Below are 20117 nucleotides of genomic sequence, written 5' to 3'. Positions count from 1 at the left end.
TTTTTCCCCAGAGTCACTGCTTCCCAGTGTAGAATCCCCTAGGTTATATTTGTTCCTAGATGTCTAGCTTTACATTTGGCTATGTTCAAGTGAATATGGTTCACTTGCACAGGTTTACCAAAACATCTAAAATTACTCTACATCAGGCAGTGAACTGTCCTACATTATTAATCACTCCCCCAAATCTTTGGCTCATCTGCAAGCTTTATCAGTGATGATTTTGTGTTTGCTTCCTGGTCACTGATTAAAAAGAAAAGTATTAAATAGCATAGGCCCAACTACCAATTCCTAAGGGACCCCACTAGAAAACACACCTGCTTGATGAGGATTCCCTGTTTACAGTTACATTTTTGAGACCTGCCAGTTGGCCAGTTTTAAATCCATTCAATAGGTGCTATGTTTATTTGTAGGGCCCTACCAAAGTCAAAGCCGTGAAAAACGCAGCACAGACTGTGAAATCTGGTCTTGTGTGTGCTTTTACCCTGTACTATACAGATTTCACAGGTGAGACCAGCATTTCACAAATTGGGGGTCCTGACCCAAAAGGGAGGTGCAGGGGGGTGTCACAAGGTTATTTTAGGGGAGTAACAGTAGAATCATAGAATCTCAGGGTTGGAAGGGACCTCAGAAGGTCATCTAGTCCAACCCCCTGCTCAAAGCAGGGCCAATCCTCAACTAAGTCATCCCAGCTAGGGCTTTGTCAAACCTGACCTTAAAAACCTGACCTTAAAAACCTGACCTTAAAAACCAATAAGGAAGGAGATTCCACCACCTCTCTAGGCAACCCATTCCAGTGCTTCACCATCCTCCTAGTGAAAAAGTTTCTTAATATCCAACCTAAACCTCCCCACTGCAACTTGAGACCATTACTCCTTGTTCTGTCATCTGCTACCACTGAGAACAGTCTAGATCCATCCTCTTTGGAATCCCCTTTCAGGAAGTTGAAAGCAGCTATCAAATCCCTCCTCATTCTTCTCTTCTGAAGACTAAACAATCCCAGTTCCCCCAGCCTCTCCTCATAAGTCATGTACTCAGCTCCCTAATCATTTTTATTGACCGCCACTGGACTCTCTCCAATTTTTCCACATCCTTCTTGTAGTGTGAAGCCCAAAACTGGACACAGTACTCCAGATGAGGCCTTACCAATGCCGAATAGAGGGTAATGATCACGTCCCTTGACCTGCTGGCAATGATCCTACTTATACAGCCCAAAATGCCGTTAACCTTCTTGGCAACAAGGGCACATGTTGACTTTTCATACACTGTAACCCCTATGTCCTTTTCTGCAGAACTTCTGCCTAGCCACTCGGTCTCTAGTCTGTAGAAGTGCATGGGATGCTTCTGTCCTAAGTGCAGGACTCTGCACTTGTCCTTGTTGAACCTCAGATTTCTTTTGGCCCAATCCTCTAATTTATCTAGGTCCCTCTGTATCCTATCCCTTCCCTCCAGCATATGTACCACTCCTTCCAGTTTAGTGTCATCTGCAAACTTGCTGAGGGTGCAATTCATCCCATGATCCAGATCATTAATGAAGATATTGAACAAAGCCAGTCCCAGGACCAACTCTTGGGCCACTCCGCTTGATACCAGCTGCCAACTAGACATGGAGCCATTGATCACTACCCGTTGAGCCTGATGATCTAGCCAGCTTTCTATCCATTTTATAGTCCAGGAGATGGCAACCTTTCAGAAGTGGTGTGCTGAGTCTTCATTTATTCACTCTAATGTAAGGTTTTGCGTGCCAGTAATACATTTTAATGTTTTTAAGACGGTCTCTTTCTATAAGTCTGTAATATATAACTAAACTATTGTTGTATGTAAAGTAAATAAGGTTTTTAAAATGTTTAAGAAGCTTCATTTAAAAATTAAATTAAAAAGCAGAGCCCCCTGGACTAGTGGCCAGGACCCAGGCAGAGTGAGTGCCACTGAAAAAAATCAGCTCAAGTACTGCCTTCAGCACGCGTGTCATAGATTGTCTACCCCTGTTATAGTCTATTCATCCAGCCTATACTTAAACTTGTTGGCAAGAAGACTGTGGGAGACCATATCAAAAGCTTTGCTAAAGTCAAGGAATAACATGTCCACTGCTTTCCCCTCATCCAGAGAGCCAGTTATCTCATCATAGAAGGCAATTAGGTTAGTCAGGTATGACTTGCCCTTAGTTAATTCATGCCGACTGTTCCTGATCACTTTCCTCTCCTGGAAGTGGTTCAGAATTGATTCTTTGAGGACCTGCTCCATGACTTAGCCTTACCTCAGTCCCTGGAAAACTGGCCTGTAGTTCCCCAAATCCTCCTCCTTCCCTTTTTTAAAAGATGGGATAGCTCAGTGGTTTGAGCATTGGCCTGCTAAACCCAGAGTTGTGAGTTCAATCCTTGAGGGGGCCATTTGGGGATCGGTCCTGCTTTGAGCAGGGGGTTGGACTAGATGATCTCTTGAGGTCCCTTCCAACCCTAATAATCTATGATTAGCCTTTTTCCAGTCATCCAGGACCTCCCCCGATCACCATGAGTTTTCAAAGATAGCGGCCAATGGTTCTGCAATCACATCTGTCAACTCCTTTAGCACCCTTGGATGCAGCGCATCCGGCCCCATGGACTTGTGCTTGTCCAGTTTTTCTAAATAGTCCTGAACCACTTCTTTCTCCACAGAGGGCTGGTCACCTCCTCCCCATACTGTGCTGCCCAGTGCAGTAGCCTGGGAGATGACCTTGTTCGTGAAGACAGAGGCAAAAAAAGCATAAAGTACATTAGCTTTTTCCACATCCTCTGTCACTAGATTGCCTCCCCCATTCAGTAAGGGGCCCACGCTTTCCTTGACCTTCTTGTTGCTAACATACCTTAAGAAACCTGTTGCGGAAAATTGACCACATGGTTAATTTCGGGTCAGATAGCCTGAGGCTCCTTTATTTTATACGAGCATATATGCAAGGAGAGTCAGCATGGCCTCATGCAAGGTGGGAAGCTGCTCTGCCCTCCTTAAATTTTAGCTAGCTTATAAAGATTAAAGCCACAGACAAATTACACATCCTTCCATATTAATTACCTTATTTGGAATACATTGCAAAATTAATATAGGACAAAAGCAAAAACAAGTGTCTCGCCCACTAGCATCTCACCTCCCCGTTACTCACTGTCTGTTCTTTTGCGGTCAGTGATCTTTCTAGCACAACTATTGTGGTTATATATTTCATAAGCCTGGCCATTGCAAATTATGTTACTTGGGGACTTTATCACTCTGCCCCCTCATGCCCTTTATACGCACAAAGCCATTGTTCCGTTTTGGGAACTTTCCACTGTGACTCCTTTTACCCCTTGACACACAGAAGCAACTTTCCACCACTCTTATCACTGTCCCCCTCCTCTCTGCCCCTTATACACAGAGACAAGCTGAACCAAAGTTCAACACAGCCTAGAAACAAGCTTATCCAAAGTTTAGGCCTAAAAGCCTGGCCAAAGTTTTACGCCCACCATATTTTCCCCTCACAAACCCTTCTTGTTACTCTTAACATCTCTCGCTAGCTGCAACTTCAAGTGTTATTTGGCCTTCCTGATTTCACTCCTGCATGCCCGAGCAATATTTTTATACTCCTCCTTGGACATTTGTCCAATCTTCCACTTCTTGTAAGCTTCTTTTTTGTGTTTAAGATCAGTGCCTTCAAAGCTGGGTGGCTGAAGAGTGGCGACTGCTGTCTAGGTGCCCAGCTCAGAAGGCAATGCCCTGCCAGCAGCGGTACAGAAGTAACGGTGTCAATACCATACCATGCCTACCTAACTTCTACGCTACTGCCTTCAGAGCTGGGTGGCAGGAGCTTGCCGGCTGCTGACTGAGGGCCCAGCTCTGCAGGCAGCAGCACAGAAGTAAGGGCATCAATACCACACCGTGCCATCCTTACTTCTGCACTGCTGCTGGCGGTAACTCTACCTTCAGAGCTGGGCTCCTGGACAGCAGCCACCACTCTCCAGCTCTGAAGGCAGTACCGCTGTTTGCAGCGGCACAGAAGTAAGGATGGCAGCACTGCAACCCCCGCCCCAATAACCTTGTGACCTCCTCCCCTCCCCCCAGGCTCCCTACCAAGAAATTTCAGATTTAAATAGCTGAAATCATGACATTTATTATTTAAAAAATTCTAGGACCGTGAAATTGACCCAAATGGACCATGAATTTGGTAGGGCCCTATTAATTTGGTATCATTTTTTTATTACATCAAAATGTTGTGTGGTCCCAAGTCAAATGCCTTACAGAAATCTAACTATTACATTGACACTATTTATCAGTCACACTTGTGATCTAATCAAAAAGATATCACACTAGTTTGACTGGATCGGTTTTCCATAAACTCGTGTTGATTGACAGTTTTATTTCCCTGCTTTAATTCTTTATTAACAGAGTCCTATATCACCTTTCCATGGTTTGCCCAGGATCAATGTCAGGCCAACAGACGCGTAAAGATTGTCCACACTCTTGCTCAGATGGGGGAAGTTATTCAGGTATAGTAGTAGCTGTGGCCCTATTCTTACCAATAGCTAAGCGTGAGAGTAGTCCCATTGAAGTCAGTGGGTACTCTCATATGGAAAGCTATTCACATGTTTCAGCATTTTCAGAATTAGGGCCTATAACTACTGAATTTGAGCAGATAAAGTAAAATTCAGAGTGATCCTACAACCCAATGGTATTAAGTATTGCAATCTACTGCACTCACCTCATCCAGCTCCACATCTTTAATTTAAGCCTTTATTTTTCTCTTAACTTGATAGGTGCAGAATTTAAACCTCTATGACAGTGGCCAGTAAACTAGAGCTTGTTGGAAGTTTTCTGACAGAACCATCTCCCAGTCAGAAAATGCAGATTCCAAATTGACACTTGCCACAGGAATGTGTCAATTTAGAGACAACTTAACAGAAGCCTGCCTGGTTCCCTGCCTTACTGCTGGGGTTCCCAAGTTACCTGAGGAATTAAATGGTATTTTCTGAAATTCCTAGTCCCACCTCCAGCAGCTCCCAATTTCCTCAGCAGCTTGTCAGTGGGCTTCCAGGACCGGAAATCTCCCCCAACCCCCAGGTCTAGTTTAGAGAAATTTAAATAGAGTTTTTTAGAGTGTTCCTCTAGAGTCTATGCAGAAAATGCATAACTTAATTGTTTCTTTAAAAAAGAATACTCTGGATTGGACCAATTTTTTTGAAAATGCAGAATTTTACACCGAAGGGAAGTGCTAATTCCCACATGGCTCTCCATTAAACTACTTGTACCAATGCCAGCTACGAACAGCATGATAGTGAAGTGAAGGTCCACACCAACTTAGCATGGTCACTCCTTATGTCAGAACTGAAACCATCTCCACATGATATTCCTCTGCATCTTTTTCCAGCAGAGCCAGTGCCTCACATTCCAGAAGAGGTTACTTTTATCCCTGTATTTTCATCTTAATTTAGCTGGGTGTGAGAAGGTTTGCTTCATCTCTTAAAGTGAACAAGAAGGTGGTCCTTCTTTTGCTTGGCTAATTGGCCTCAAGGCTGGAAAGAAATAGATTTGCCCTTTATGTTCGGATTTCTTTTAGCTTTTTGGCTGAAACAAAAGATCCAGCATGCCGCTGAAAATGATCATTTCCTTTTGTCCCTCACTGCCAACTGAAGACTTCCTAGGAAGTCTGTATGTTCTGTGTACAACAAATCTTCCTCAGTGTTTAGGACAGTCTGAGGTAGTAAGTAAAGAAGAAATAAAGTTAAGTGCTCACCCTCCAGGTCTGGTGGAACCCAGCAGTTGCACATTTTTGCATGCTGTTTTTTCTGAAGCGTCAGTCTCACAGGTGAGGACTGTTTTCTTTAAATTGTTGCTCACATCAGTATATTCCATGGAGCTGTTTTTCCATCTTTCTGCAGCTTATGCTCCATTATAACCCACATGAATGCTTGTTCCAAAGTTTGCATGTGGTTTCTGGAGTACTAGTGTCAGTTTTGTATCCATGGCTCCATAGCACTTTGTGACCAACCTGTCCACTTCTAAATTCCTCCAGCTTATGCCATATTTTACTCCTAGACTTTGTTCCAATCAAGGGAAAACTGGGGATATCGGCCTATGAATTGGAGCTGCAGGATTATATCTTTCCTTGAGTTTAAGTGCTAAAGAAGTCTTGTACCACTGGTGTTTTAGTTTTTAGCTTTGTAAGGGGTAGTCTATATAAACAGTTTGTGGCAACCTGGGGTATAAATCTGCCCTGCCCATACCCCACTTGGAAACAGAAGTAGATCAAATTGCACTAGGAAAACTTTTAGTGCACTGGAGCAGGGCCGAATTCGCAAGCTGGGTGTATATATAGCACTAGCCTGCTGCACACTAAATGTTCACTACCCTACAGTTGTATTTACACTACAGGGTTCACATCACATTCTGTTGGCAGTGTCTGAAGAGGGAGTTTGAGACAGTGTGGTCTAGTAGTCATGAAACATATTCTAGCTGTGCCTCTGGCCAGCTGGGTGACCTTGGACAAGTCACTGCTGTTCTCAGCTTTCTTCTGCTCACTCTTTGGGCAAGTCACACAGCTTCTGCCATATATGGGCTAGCTTGAATCCAACTAGCATGGATAACAATAGCAATGAAGACTGCAATGCAGTCTTCAGTGTGGATAACACGAGCCGACACTGACCACTCTCAGCTTTCTGTTTTCATTGCTATTGTTGCTATTACCCATGCTAGGTGGATACATGCTAGCGCGGGTAGGCTAGCTCATGGGAAACTTCTGCTGTGTAGACATATCCTGTCTCTCATCGTTTTAGTCTAAGCTCTTCAGAGTGGAGACTGAGTTTTCACAGGGCCTCGTACAGTGGGGTTTTGATCTCTCAGGTGTTAGGTGCTACAATAATGCAAATAATAAATAACTGAAGACTGAAATAGGAGGGGTCCTCCCCACCCCCAAATTACAACATTAAATGTCAAAAAATTAAATACAAAACTAAGACATTCAGACTTCTTTCCCACTTATGTATGTAATTGTGATTCTAATGCCATAATTTAGAGTAAGGCCAATTTCTGAGAAACTGAAGCAAAAATAGCACAGGCTATTCTGTCCAATCAACCATATGAGAGTCTGAACAGCCTGGTAATGGAAGAGGCAGGTTGTTGTATATTAATGTAGTTTTAGAAAATCAAATCACAACACTGAATTATAATAAACTTCTTTCAGAGAAACAGTATGAAGGCCAAAAGAAGAGGGCCATAAAACAGGTGGGGAAGGTAAATGCTGCATCATGAGCTCAGAAATATGGTATAATGATAATCTATAAAATAACTTCATATACAGCCCTTTAATAAGATGTGATGTCAGGTGTACAGTTGCCACAATAAGTCTGGTCTGTCCCCCTTTCATGCTGTGATGGAGGGGATTTACTGTAATCTGAATTATCTACCCCTTACTCCTGACACAGGACAGCACAGTGTTAATCATATCACATACAATATATGGGTCATTGAGATCACTGCAGAGGTTGAAAAATATCAGAGAAAACAGAAGGATAAAGAAAGCTCTGCTAGAAAATGAGTGGTTTGCAAAGCAAACATGAACTGCCCTGGAAAATGAAGCCCTCCACTTTATCCACAGAACATGTATTAGCGTAGAAAGCACAGGATGACATTCAAGGCTGATTTGCCCATCTCTAATCGCGTACAGTAATAGTGCAGCAAGTTTTATTTTTGTTAACATCCCTTTAAATTGCATACTACAAAACCAGAGAGTGTATCATAACTAAAATATCAGTTTTGGTAATTATCTATCCCACATAACAGCTTCCTGCAATGAGAATCTGTCCATGTCTCACCACTACTGGAGGTTTTTTTTGGTCGATTCTCCCCTCCTTTCCTTCCTTCTCCCAGAATCCTCCTGTGCTTGTTGATAATGAAATAAAAAGGTAACACTGTCTTTAAAAAAAATAATCTGCTTTTTGTATCTACAGGAAATAAGAAAAGAAATTAGCCAGTACATGCCCTTTAAGGACAGCTAATGATTTATTTACCTATAGCTCAGATCAGAGCTACATTGTAATAGTGTATGAAGGACTTTATAGTAGCTGAAGCTCTTTAGAGAGTCTGATTCTGCAAGGTGCTGAGTACCTTGAACTTCCATTAACTACAATGGGAGTTCAGGGTGCTCAGCACATTGCAGAACCAGAGCAGCAGCAAACAGGGTTCTTGCTTTTTTGAATGGGAATCTACAATGCAAGAGTCCCAGAAATGCCTTTCCTATATGGGCAGTTCAGTACAGGTCAACTGTGTTATCTATGATATACTGCTTTCAATGGACCACTCATTCTAACCCCCTATCCATCAGTTTCTGTATTGCTTCCTATGGATGGATATCTGTAAGGGCTTGGCTACACTTGCAAGTTGCAGCGCTGGTAGAGGCTTTCCAGCGCTGCAATTAGTAACTGTCCACACCTGCAAGGCACATCCAGCGCTGCAACTCCCTGGCTGCAGCGCTGGCTGTACACCTGGCCAGGTTGGGGTGTAGCGATTGCAGCGCTGGTGATCCAGCGCTGCTCATCAAGTGTGGACACACACCAGCGCTTTTATTGGCCTCCAGGGAATAAGGAGATATCCCAGAATGCTTTAAACTAAATTACTCCCTTTGTTTTGTTATGCAGCCTCTCTTTGTTTTGTTGTGAACCTCCGGAGGAGCTCCGTTTCGCTCCGTTTCTACCGGAGCTGCTTATCAGCTCCTGTTTGCTGTGATCAATCTGTGAACAATCAAATGAGATCCTCCTCCCTGTTGTGAACGAGCTCTGTGGAGCTCCTCCGTTGCTGCTGCTATCTAAAAAACAAACACAGCTCCTGTTTGCTGTGATCATCTGTACTTGGCTGTAAACAATCAAATGAGAGGCAGGCAGGGAAACAGCGGGGAGTCGTGTTGCCTACATGCTGTTTGCAATAAGAGTTAAGACTAAGGGGTCGGAAAAATGTTCTGATTTTTCAAGTCAGGAAGCTAACACACAGTGTTGGCTCCAAAAATCCACTCTCTCTTTCCCCCCCGCTCCCTGTCACACTAGACCCCACTCCACCCCCCTCTTTTGAAAAGCACGTTGCGGCCACTTGAATGCTGGGATAGCTGCCCATAATGCATCACTCCCAACAGCGCTGGAAATGCTGCAAATGTGGCCACACACCAGCGCTGGTAGCTGTGAGTGTGGCCACACACCAGCGCTGCTCCTACACAGCTGGATGACCAGCGCTGCAAACTACCAGCGCTGCAAACTGTAAGTGTAGCCAAGCCCTAAGACACTATACGAACAGTCTAATAGACTGAGTTCTGCACTATCCTTTTAGCCAGTTTTGCAGAATTATGAAAATTTACCCGTTGCAGCTCAAAAAAAATAAAAAAATAAATCTACTCACTCCCCCTTTACTATGGTAAGTGTTAACCATAAAAAAAGAAAGAAAGAACATTGCTCTATGCAAAGTGGGCAAGTAGAACTTTGCAAGGTTGAGTCCAGGCTGCAGATTATATAAATTTAGACTTAATCACCAAAGATTAAAGGTTTGGCTTCATCAGATACCTCTATCAGGAGCTTTTTCTCCTGTGGCCATAAAAGAAAAGAAAGCCTCACCCAATGAGAAGCTTACATAGCCCAATTTTCCCCAGCTATTCTAGTATCAGACAGATGGCTATGCAACAGGAAATATCCAATCACTCCAGTGTCCTATCAGAATTACATTTTTAGCCTGAAGCAAGTAAGAAAATTAAGGATATAAAATGCAGATCAGTTTATGGAAGAAATCTTCTTTTCCTCTGATGTGCCAGGCTTCGCAGATGATCTTGCATTCATTCACACAGCACAAAAATCAATAGGAGTTTAGATGCATGAAGAATGAGGATTGGGCTTCTCAACCTAAATACAAGTTTCTCCCAGGATTCTAAATGTTATCCCCTCCAATCTGATAACAGTTTTATAGCCACAAATTAGCGTAGTTCTACGTTTAATTATCCTTGAAGGAATCTTAAGTACAAGCTTCTCTTGCTCCTGCCAGTTCAAGCCAGCATAAGTCAGACAATAGATTAATAAATCAAACAAACAAATTTGCCCTAAAGGAGTACATTAAATATAAAAGATGCAATTAAGTACTCACTTTCCCTAAGCAACTCATCAAAAATAGATTTAAGTAAATTATTGCACACTTCAAACATTTTTTAATTCATGGAGAATTATTACTGTGATCAAAAGGTCTGATTCACCACTGATTTGCACTTTATTTAGTCATTCAGACCAGCATGAAGTGGATGCAAAATGCTACTAAGACAGAACTCTCTGTTCACTCACATTGGTGGATGGCAGCTTTCTAAACCTGTCTGGCACAGATGTAAATGACCAGATCTCTTGGTCTTCAGCACTTTGGGCCTTTTGCCAACTTCAGGGTGTACCCAAAATCCCTCGATATTTGACAAGTGTGACCAGAGGAAGCAGGTGACGATTAGCATGGGCCATAAATCCCTAGGATATCCTAGAAGTGACATGCTAGTTGCTCTGAAATGGTGTGCAGCTTCTTTCCTTTTTTCAGGATCTTGCTGGTCTTCACTTGATATGAACAGGGTAACTTTGCTGCCCTCCAAATAGCTGCGACTAATGTCAGCCTCTCTTTGAGCATTTGTCCTATTATCTAAACTAGTATTTAACTCCAATGTGGTACTGAGCAACATGGGAGCTGCTTGTGGTTTATTTGACTGAGAAGTGTGTATATATATATGCTTTATAAAAGGCGTGAGGTCAGTGTCAATGTATGCAATAATGGTTCCACACTAAATAAAGGCATAACCCTTCAGAGTGATTAGTTATTGTAAATTCATGAGGAAAAAAAAATATACCTTGGACCACTATCCTACAGTTCTTACACATTCATTGCTTAAAGCTTCTCTTATCTTCAATGGGAGTATTGACCAGGTTGGGATTGCAGGGGTTTGGCCCCTTTGATTCAATGAATCAATCAAGTAAGAGCTAGTGTCGGAGTATAGTCCGGGTTCTGAGCAAGGGGTGGTGTATGAACTGCCCCATAAGGCATAGTTACTCAGATACACTTCAGTTCCAGTCCCTCCTCTCCTGCCTCTTTGAGGGCAATAATTTACTACTATCTGGTACCAGCGGTAAGTTATCAATCCTGTCCCCATCTCTGGCCAGCGATTGCAGAGTTGGAGCCATGCACTTCCATTCCCCACACATATGCTCCAGGGAAGGAGTAAGTAGGGCTACTTGGTACCCAGACTTTGGGACCAGGTGCACAGACTAGCACAAGGGGAATTCTTACTCCTTTGCACAAACACGTAGGTGTATTTCACATAGAATCATAGGACTGGAAGGGACCTTGAGAGGTCATCTAGTCCAGTCCCCTGCACTCATGGCAGGACTAAGTATTATCTAGACCATCTGACAGGTGTTTGTCCAACCTGCTCTTAAAAATCCCCAGTGATGGAGATTCAACAACATCCCTAGGCAATTTATTCTAGTGCTTAATCACCCTGGTTATTTTTTCCAGTGCTTAACCACATAAATTCAAAACACTCAGATGGATGCAAAAAAGTAGAGCAAGTAAAGCTAATTTTATAGAGTGAAAGGAACAGCAGTAGGAGGGGAAGGAAACAGGAGAAATAATAATAAAGTCTAATGCAGAAGATATACATGCATGTCTCTACCTGAGGTACACAGTTATAACTCCCTGCAGTTCTGTTAACTTGCTCTCAGTTGTCTGCCTCTGAACACGTTTAATGTTTTCAAGTGTTTGTTGTGTATCAAAAATTAAACTTAAACATACTCCAGTGAAGAGTATATGTTCCCTAACGCAATGCATGTTCTCCAAAACCGAAAGAACACACTGCTATTGTGGGATTTGGAACCCGTGTTCAGTAATGCATTTCTTGAACAAAAATGCCTAATATTCAAATGAGTTTCCCTTTAGCAATAATCATCCAAGTGGAACAAAGTTAGCTTAAATGCTTAGAGAGAATAGACAATAAAATTAAGTAGAAAGCTCTGACTGTATTATGAAGTTTGGAATAGGACAGCTGTCTCCAAAAGAGAAAGTCATATATTTTATTCCCTCCTGAGTGGTATGGAGAACTGAAAACTAACACAACCAGTAATCATGTGTGGCTGGTAAGCTTGGGCAGTAAAGCACAAATTGTATTCTCTATATCCACGAGAGCAGAAGACCCTTTATGTGAATACCCACCACATTGCCGGGGCTGCATGGGTTTTGAATTTACTGGGGAAGTGGCCAAGCACAGTGATGCAGAACTGTTTGATGTGGTGCTGTTCTCTGGCTACCTAGTAGATTTGCTAATGAAAGAGTACAGCAGGAGTTATAGGAGTATTGATTTTGCCAGACTGTATCAGCCTCCTCTAGTCCAGCAGACAGTGCCAGATGCCTCAAGAAAATATGAGCGATACCCCACAGTAGGCAGATGTGGGATAGTCTGCATCCCTGAAGACTGGATGCTCATTCCTAAGAGTTACACCAGCATCAGCTTTGAAGCATAAGGCTTTATATCCTTTCCAACTCTCTTTTCAGAATTGGCTATAAGTAGTATACTGCTATAGGACTCCTGATGTTCTTGTTCACCACAAACATTCAAGCCTGCTTCAAATTCTGCCACATTCATGGTTACAAAGCAGAGTTCACTCCCATTCAGCAAGCTAACCACTTCCATTACCAGTCATTCCACCTCCAGGGTTTGGTAGTTCACAGCTGTAGTTGCCATTTCACAGAAGTTACTCTCCTGAGTAAGCCATACTGACAGGTAGCTAAGGAGCATGGGGGAGGGGTAGAAAGCAGGACAGGTTCTCTCAGTAAGTGTTCCAAGACCACATCAGATGTTCCAGATCTTAATGCAATTAGAGGGCATGCCTCTAATGGGAACAAGCCTAAGTCAACACTCTGACACCCACATGTTTATGCTCATAGTGAAGTAGTCTCTATGCACATACAGTTTACTGCAAGCATAACAATACCTGGAATTGCAATTTTCACATGGCACCCCTTCTCCTCTAGCATACCAGGGCCAGTTCAGAAGATGCGGAGACCCTTGCATGGTCAGGTACTCACCAAAGCTGGTATGATATTTACTGCTCAGACTGTGGTGCCACCTGGTGTGAAGTGCAAGCTGCTTCATGTTGCTAGTGAGCTTCCAATCAACAGCTTATTTAGGAAAGCAGGAAATCTGCATGTGGACAAGTGACTTACTTCTTTCTGTCAGGTGGAACTTCTGCCTCAGTTTCCCCTCTGATTTAGCACTGGTTTTTGCTAGCAAGCAGATAGTTAGTTCCCCAGCCAAACTGGAAAAAGTCCTCCTCTTCCAGGGTACATAAGAGTTCCACAAAGTAAGAAGTATCTTAGGCATTTCTGTAGCCCAGACCAAAGGGAAGGGGTGGCCCAGCCTAACCAGCCCCACAAAAACAAATTGCCTGTAAATGAGACTATTCTTCTGAGCTCCTTCTGATCCAGGGGCTACTACTAGTCAGTTCCTGCATCATAATCACCTTGAACCCTCTCAATAAGCCCTTGGAAGAACTTGTTCCCTCCTCAAAGAAAACACTCAGCCTCTATGTAATGGGTCATAATTGGCCACAGCTGATGCAATTCCTGTCTCCTCCTGGCCTGAATTAACCCTTCTCTACTCTTCATCTGCATGGGATTTCTACTCCCCTTATACTTCCACGCTGGGACACATCAGATTCTTCCCATCTTCCTGTTTAAGAGGAAGTCTCCAGGAATTATACCCTAATAGAACTGGGTGAAATATTTTGGATAAATAGTTCATACACCAAAAATGCAGTTTTGGTCAACCAAAAACTATTCATGATTCTGACTCAATAGTTTTGGCTGGGGAAGAGATTTTCAGGGCCAGCAAACTGAGCATATGTCTGTCCCCCTCCTTTATAATCTTTAATCTCTGTGGTTAGGGCACTTGCCTAGGGTGTAGGAGAGTCAGGTTTCAATTTCTTTCTCCAGAGTGGGGATTCAACTCTGATCTGCCCCCCTCCCAGGTGAGCACCCAAACCACCAGGTTATTCTGAGCTGGGCTACTCTCCTTTGTTGAAGCTGTTCCACATGGAAAAATATTTAAATATTCTGATGAAGAATGAGCATGAGAATGATACTACAGATTGGTGAGTAAAGCTTTCACCTGGGAGGCAGGAGTTGTGGATTCAAATCCCTCCTCTGGATCAGGCAAAGAAAAGATTTTAGTCCACATCTCTAACCTCTCAGGTAAGTGCTTTAAAGGTCAGGCTATAGAGCTGTTCTTTCTTTGGCACAAGTGGAACAGCTTCAGCAGGAGAGAGGGAGAGCAACCCACCCAAAAAGAGCCTATAAATTATGGCTTAGGGTGGTCATGTGGAAGAGAAAAGATTAGAGTTAAAATCCCTGCTCCAGAATGGGTCTCCCACATCCCAGGGAAATGCCCTAAGCATTGGACTAGAGGTTATAAAGGGGAAGTGCACACTCTTTGCTGGCCCAACTTAGCCAGGAAAAGCCAAACAAATACCTTCCCTGATTTTTTGGATTGTTGGCTGAACAAAACAAGAAATTATTCATACAGCTCTAGACCCTAATTCCCTCCAGAAGAAAAACCACATAGGATATCAGTTATCCTCCCATTTCTCATCCATCATAGGACTCAAGCAACTTCTATGGTTTAGGAATCTGAGGGCTTGGCTACACTTACAAATTTGCAGCTCTGCAGCAGGGTGTGACTCAAGATTTATGTCAGCCATCCCTGCAGCACACTCATCCAATTCTGCAGCAGAACACAGGGTGGGTCTGCTTCCAGCATATGAGGTAAATCTCCAGAAGCTGTGAGCACGTGTTTAATTTTGCTGTTAGTTTCTTGTGGAATGTATATATACACACACACACACTACATAATTTGTCTGCAAATTTCATGTTAACCAAGTGTGAAAGGAGCAGGGATATTGCTGAACAAAACTCAAGCAGGCAAAACCAGAGGGACCTGAAATCACAAACAAACATTAAACATTCATTGTATGGATTTTTAACATGCATCAGCAGCAAACTTTATTTATATTGATGGGAGGAGGGTTTAGTGACAGTATATGGTAATACCATATGGAACTTGTCCTACCAAAGTTCTGTTCTCACTTACTCAGGTATCAATCTAGAGAAATTCCACTAAAGTAATGGGGTTCCTCCACACTGACACTAATGTAAATGATAGAATTCAACCCACTATGTTTATCCCCAGACCCTTCCCTGGGTCACTGTGAAATCAGAACTCAAAGAGCAAGAAACAGACAATACTGAGAGCAAGAAAATAATTTCTGTTCCTTGTTCCACTGGAACTAGGCCTGGGCAGTTTTGCCTTCCTCACTCCTATAAAACATAATCTTTCCTAAACAGAGTTTATGATTATCTGTATATGTTTTTAGATCATGCTCATCACCCTGGTACTTGATCATTAGCTTTGTCCTTTTACAATAAAGAAGGTGTTCTTTAAAATGTACTACTACTTCTAAAGTTCTCATTTCAATAACTGAACACTACCGCTCTTTTCAAAGTAGCGGCCGTGTTAGTCTGTATCTGCAAAAAGAACAGGAGTACTTGTGGCACCTTAGAGACTAACACATTTATTTGAGCATAAGCTTTCGTGGGCTACTATTGCTCTTGAAGTTGTGTATTCACAGCAACTTCAAGAGCAATAGTAGCCCACGAAAGCTTATGCTCAAATAAGTTTGCTCAGTAATAGTCCAAGGCCTGGTCTACACTACCGGGAGGGGGGGGGGGCGGGGCGAACAAAGGTATGCGACTTCAGCTACGCGAATAGTGTAGCTGAAGTCGAACTACCTTAGTTCGACTGACTTACCCGTCCAGACGCCGCGGGGTTGAACTCTGTGGCTCCAAGGTCGACTCCGCCACCGCCGTTCGCGGTGGTGGAGTTCCGGAGTCGACCGGAGCGCGTGGGGAGTTCGAACTATTGCGTCTTGCTTAGATGCGATAGTTTGAACTCCAAGAAGTCGAACTCTCCGCTTCGACCCACGCGGTAAGTGTGGGCCTACCCCAAGAAAGGCTGAGGGAGCTGACCATGGTGCTGGAATCAAGGATTGGACTTGTTCGGGACCGGGGTGCTGGAAGGACTGCAAAGCAAAGTGTGCAGAGCGCCGGGGGAGAATGGTGGCAAGCAACCACAGCAAGCCAAATTTCAGCAGCATTACAACCCCATGCATCAGATCATGGTACCACTCACTCAGATTTGGCTCAGGAACCCCTCCATCATGCCAGCAGGGAAGGAGATTGGCCACTACACTGCCCAGGTCTGGCCAGGGGTCAATGGGCATCCCAGGTCCCTGGATTTCCCCCCTCCCCATGTTATGCTCCTACCAAGTTCAAGTTCTCTAAAGTGAGGGTACATGTCCCCTCACTTTTTAAATTGAGGAGCAATGGCCATTTATCCCCTCCTCCATCTCCAGTGCCTGTGATCTGGCAACAACTACAGTCAGGGCTTGGCTACACTTACAAATTTGCAGCACTGCAGCAGGGTGTGAAAACACACCCTCTTCAGTGCTGCAAATTGCGGCGCTGCAAAGCACCAGTGTGGTCAAAGCCCCAGCGCTGGAAGCGCGGCTCCCAGCGCTGTACGTTATTCCCCACAGGGAGGTGAAGTACGGACAGCGCTGGGAGAGCTCTCTCCCAGCGCTGGCGCTTTGACTACACTTAGCGCTTCAAAGCGCTGCCGCGGCAGCGCTTTGAAGCGCTAAGTGTAGCCACAGCCATAGTCACACCTCCTTCACACAGCACACAACTCCAACACCTTGGGGTATTTCTATGGGGAAGAAGCCACTCCAGTATAATGGCTGTTTTCAATGAAGAGTTCTTTTTAAAGTTATGATGCAATATGGCCCTTAAATAGATTCTCCATCAAGTTCTATTGCCTGTATGCATACCTGATTTTTTTTTCCATTTAATTCTAAGTGAAACTGGTAACATTACAAATCAAAGTGCTTTAAGCTTTTGGAAAAAGCTCTTTCAAACTATAGTCCTAACCCTGAATTCTTTTCTGGGAACTTATAGTTGAATATTTTTTGTTAATATCAGTTGAGATTTAGACAAAATCCAATAAGCCCCCTTAGGGCCCAATCCTGCAAACTGTTACTCATGTATATAGCCAGTTACTCCTGCACTGAGTTTCATGGGTTCCTGTGGGTTTCCACAAGGGAATCACTACACGGCCTGAATCAACATTGTCTAAGTCAATGGAGTTTTTCCATTGACTTTAATGGACATTGAGCCAATGATTATATATGCATGTTGGCAGAATCAACCCCACTGTCTATAATAAGAATGAGGAGTACTTGTGGCACCTTAGAAACTAACAAATTTATTTCAGCATAAGCTTTTGTGGGCTTAAACCCATTTCATCGGACACATGCAGTGGAAAATACAGTTGGAAAATATATCTACACAGAAAACATGAAAAAAATGGGGATTGACATACCAACTCTAATGAGACTAATCAATTAAGGTGGGCTATTATCAGCAGGAGAAAAAAAAACTTTTGTAGTGATAAAGCAGAGACTTCAGGCTTCCTCAGACAAGTAACATTTCCTCTTGATTATTTAAAATACAAAGAAATGAGATTCTGAAAATGGACCTTGCAGACACAACGTTGTTTTAAGAGTTATGCAAAACCCCACTGATTTGAATTGCAGAGTAAGTACAAACTGTTTTGCTTTCATTTCACATTCCTTGATTGCTGCTTTTCCCTTTGAGTTGCAATGAATCCAAAAATCCAAAGGAAAAAAAAAGTCACTTAATTGCTGAATTTCAACTGGTGTCAAAACAATAAATTGGCCCAGGTTGACTCAAAACTTGGCCCAGGATTGCTGGCAATATTAGAAAATCTCTCTATGGATCAGAGCTGAGGTTACAGTTTGTAATACCAATAAAATAAGCAGATAGCCATGAAATCCAAAGCATGCACAGACTTTTTGCACAGTACTAAATTAACCCTGTGACCAGCTGGACCCCACTTCTGGGTGCCACCTGCTGTACTGGGATTTCACTGAGCCTCCCCTGCTCAATCGGCCTGGGTTCCCTCACCCTGCTTTGCTGAATTAGGCTCTCTGGCCTCTTGCAGCACGCGCGTGTACACACACACACACACACACACTCCTGCAGCGACAGACTGAAGTCAGCTCTGCGTCAAAGGTCTCCCCCAGCACTCACATGCTCACCCCTTTTTGGGAGATAAACCCCAAATAATGCTGTTCTGTATGGAAAAATCTGTACAGCCCAAGCTCATAAAAATCCAACCTCTTCCTCAATGTGTTGCACCATCGCTTGAGCCCGGGTTGCCTCCTGCTGGGCCGCTGTGGCTTGCACCAGCGCTCTCACCACCTCCTCCATGGTGGTACAAACAAAAAACCCACAACCAAAAACCCCAGTGCACTTTTTTTTTAAAGTAAAAACCTCTTTGTTCCGCCATGCTGTGAACAATCATGATCCCACCCCTCACACCAGTTGTGGCAGAGCTCTGACCTTGCCCCCGTGGGTCCTGCACTTCTAGGCAGTTATTGCTAGCCTCAGTGGCTCATTGTGACCCTCCACATAGCCCTTCTCTCTCTAGGGCCAAGGTTACAGTCTACTGAGCTCTTTTCATCATAGGCCTGCAAGGAGGTTGGTGAGAGAACTCCCACAGTCTCTGTTGTCCCTGCAGGCTTATTTCAGAACAGTTTAGCCTCCTCTCCTGACAGGGGCCTGACTTCCCCTCCCAGCAGATGTTCCTGTAGTGGTGGGTTGGGGGGAACCCGGGCTCACCCTCTATTCTGGGTTCTATCCCAGAGACCCTAATGGTAGCAGCTGTTGGCAGCCAACCTTTCACTGCCAGAGTTGCTACATTTCCCTGGGCCACTTCCCCACAACTCTCCTGCTTCTCCCTTCTTCACCCTTACCTTAGGGCTCGCTTACTGATGGTTTGAGGGTGTCTTCATTAACCAGCCCTTCAGCCACACTTCCTCTCCCCTGGCTCTCTTCTGCCTGACTGGATTGAGCCCTTTTTATAGTGTCAGCAGGGCCTTAATTAGAGTCAGGTGGTCACATTAGCTTAATGGCCTCACCTGACTCTTTGCAGGTTAATTAGAGTCAGGTGTTCTCATTAGCCTGGAGCAGCTCTTGCTCTGGTCAGTCAGGGAACAGAAAACTGTTAATCCAGTGGCCAATATATCTGCCTTCTGCTATACCCAACTGGCCTGGGTCTATCACACACCCTAGATATTGTTGCAGGTAGATTATAGACAGTCTTGAAAGGCAGTTGCACTGGTCTCCCTCTTGAGACCTCAGATATTATTACTCACAAGCTAGATGCCTTTCCAGCTTGGGTTCAACCCTTCTTCCCTCCGTTCAGTTTTTGCTTCCAGGTGTGTTTTCAGTGTCCTTCTGGGTGGGGAGGCAGAGGAGAACCAACATGTTATCACTCCCCTGCCTTTTAGATCTTGTGTAAGGTGGGAACCCTTTGTCTTCTAGTGGAAAGCCACTGGCATTCCAGAAGAGGAAGGGGGGTATCCAGTACCAAATGACTCGGACCCTGGTCTCTGCATGGCTGTGGCAGCCATTGCTCGTAGACTGTCTCCAGCGTCCACAGGAAGACTAAGCTCTTTCACAGTCCATTGTCTCTGCTAATGGCCCATTAGCCCTGTCTGGCTTTTCCATTGTTGTACCTGAAGCACTGGTTGGGTGTGACACCCAAAATAACACATTTGAAATATAGATACATAGTTAATATTCCTAACTTCAGATACAGAAATGATACAGTGATACAAATTGGATAATCACATTCAGTAACTCATAACCTTTCCAATCTCACATGAGCCATCTTGCATAAAGTATATCTGTTATGTCATTCATATCATAAGCATATTTTCATAAAGAATATGGAGCGAAACATCACAAACCCAACAAGACGTATTACCTTTTTGAGATCTCCCATAATATGCATCATTGTTTTCAAAAGATTTTGCCACAGCAACTTGGACATAAGATTGTGAGGATATGCAGATTCTCAACTTGTGCAAACTGGCATAGCTCTATTTACTTAAAAAAAAAAAAAAAAACCCCAACTATGGTAATTTATT

General features: G+C 43.6%; 1 protein-coding gene and 1 long non-coding RNA gene across 2 annotated transcripts in view; one reads left to right on the top strand and one right to left on the bottom strand.

The window, feature by feature from the left end:
- The window catches only part of LOC123377072, a 60288-nt gene extending 46725 nt beyond the window's left edge, over nucleotides 1-13563 (bottom strand). Inside the window, exon 1 of the long non-coding RNA XR_006582070.1 lies at nucleotides 13078-13563. This is a non-coding gene — a long non-coding RNA (uncharacterized LOC123377072). The remainder of the gene's footprint in view (nucleotides 1-13077) is intronic.
- LOC123377070 (pinopsin-like) overlaps nucleotides 1-20117 on the top strand; it is a 154790-nt gene that overhangs the window by 55641 nt on the left and 79032 nt on the right. The window lies entirely within an intron of this gene.

The sequence above is a fragment of the Mauremys mutica genome, chromosome 9 (genome assembly GCF_020497125.1).
Source record: "Mauremys mutica isolate MM-2020 ecotype Southern chromosome 9, ASM2049712v1, whole genome shotgun sequence".
Lineage (NCBI taxonomy): Eukaryota > Metazoa > Chordata > Testudines > Geoemydidae > Mauremys > Mauremys mutica.
The sequence above is the reverse complement of the archived record's forward strand: the minus strand, read 5'-3'. Positions and strand labels throughout refer to the sequence as shown.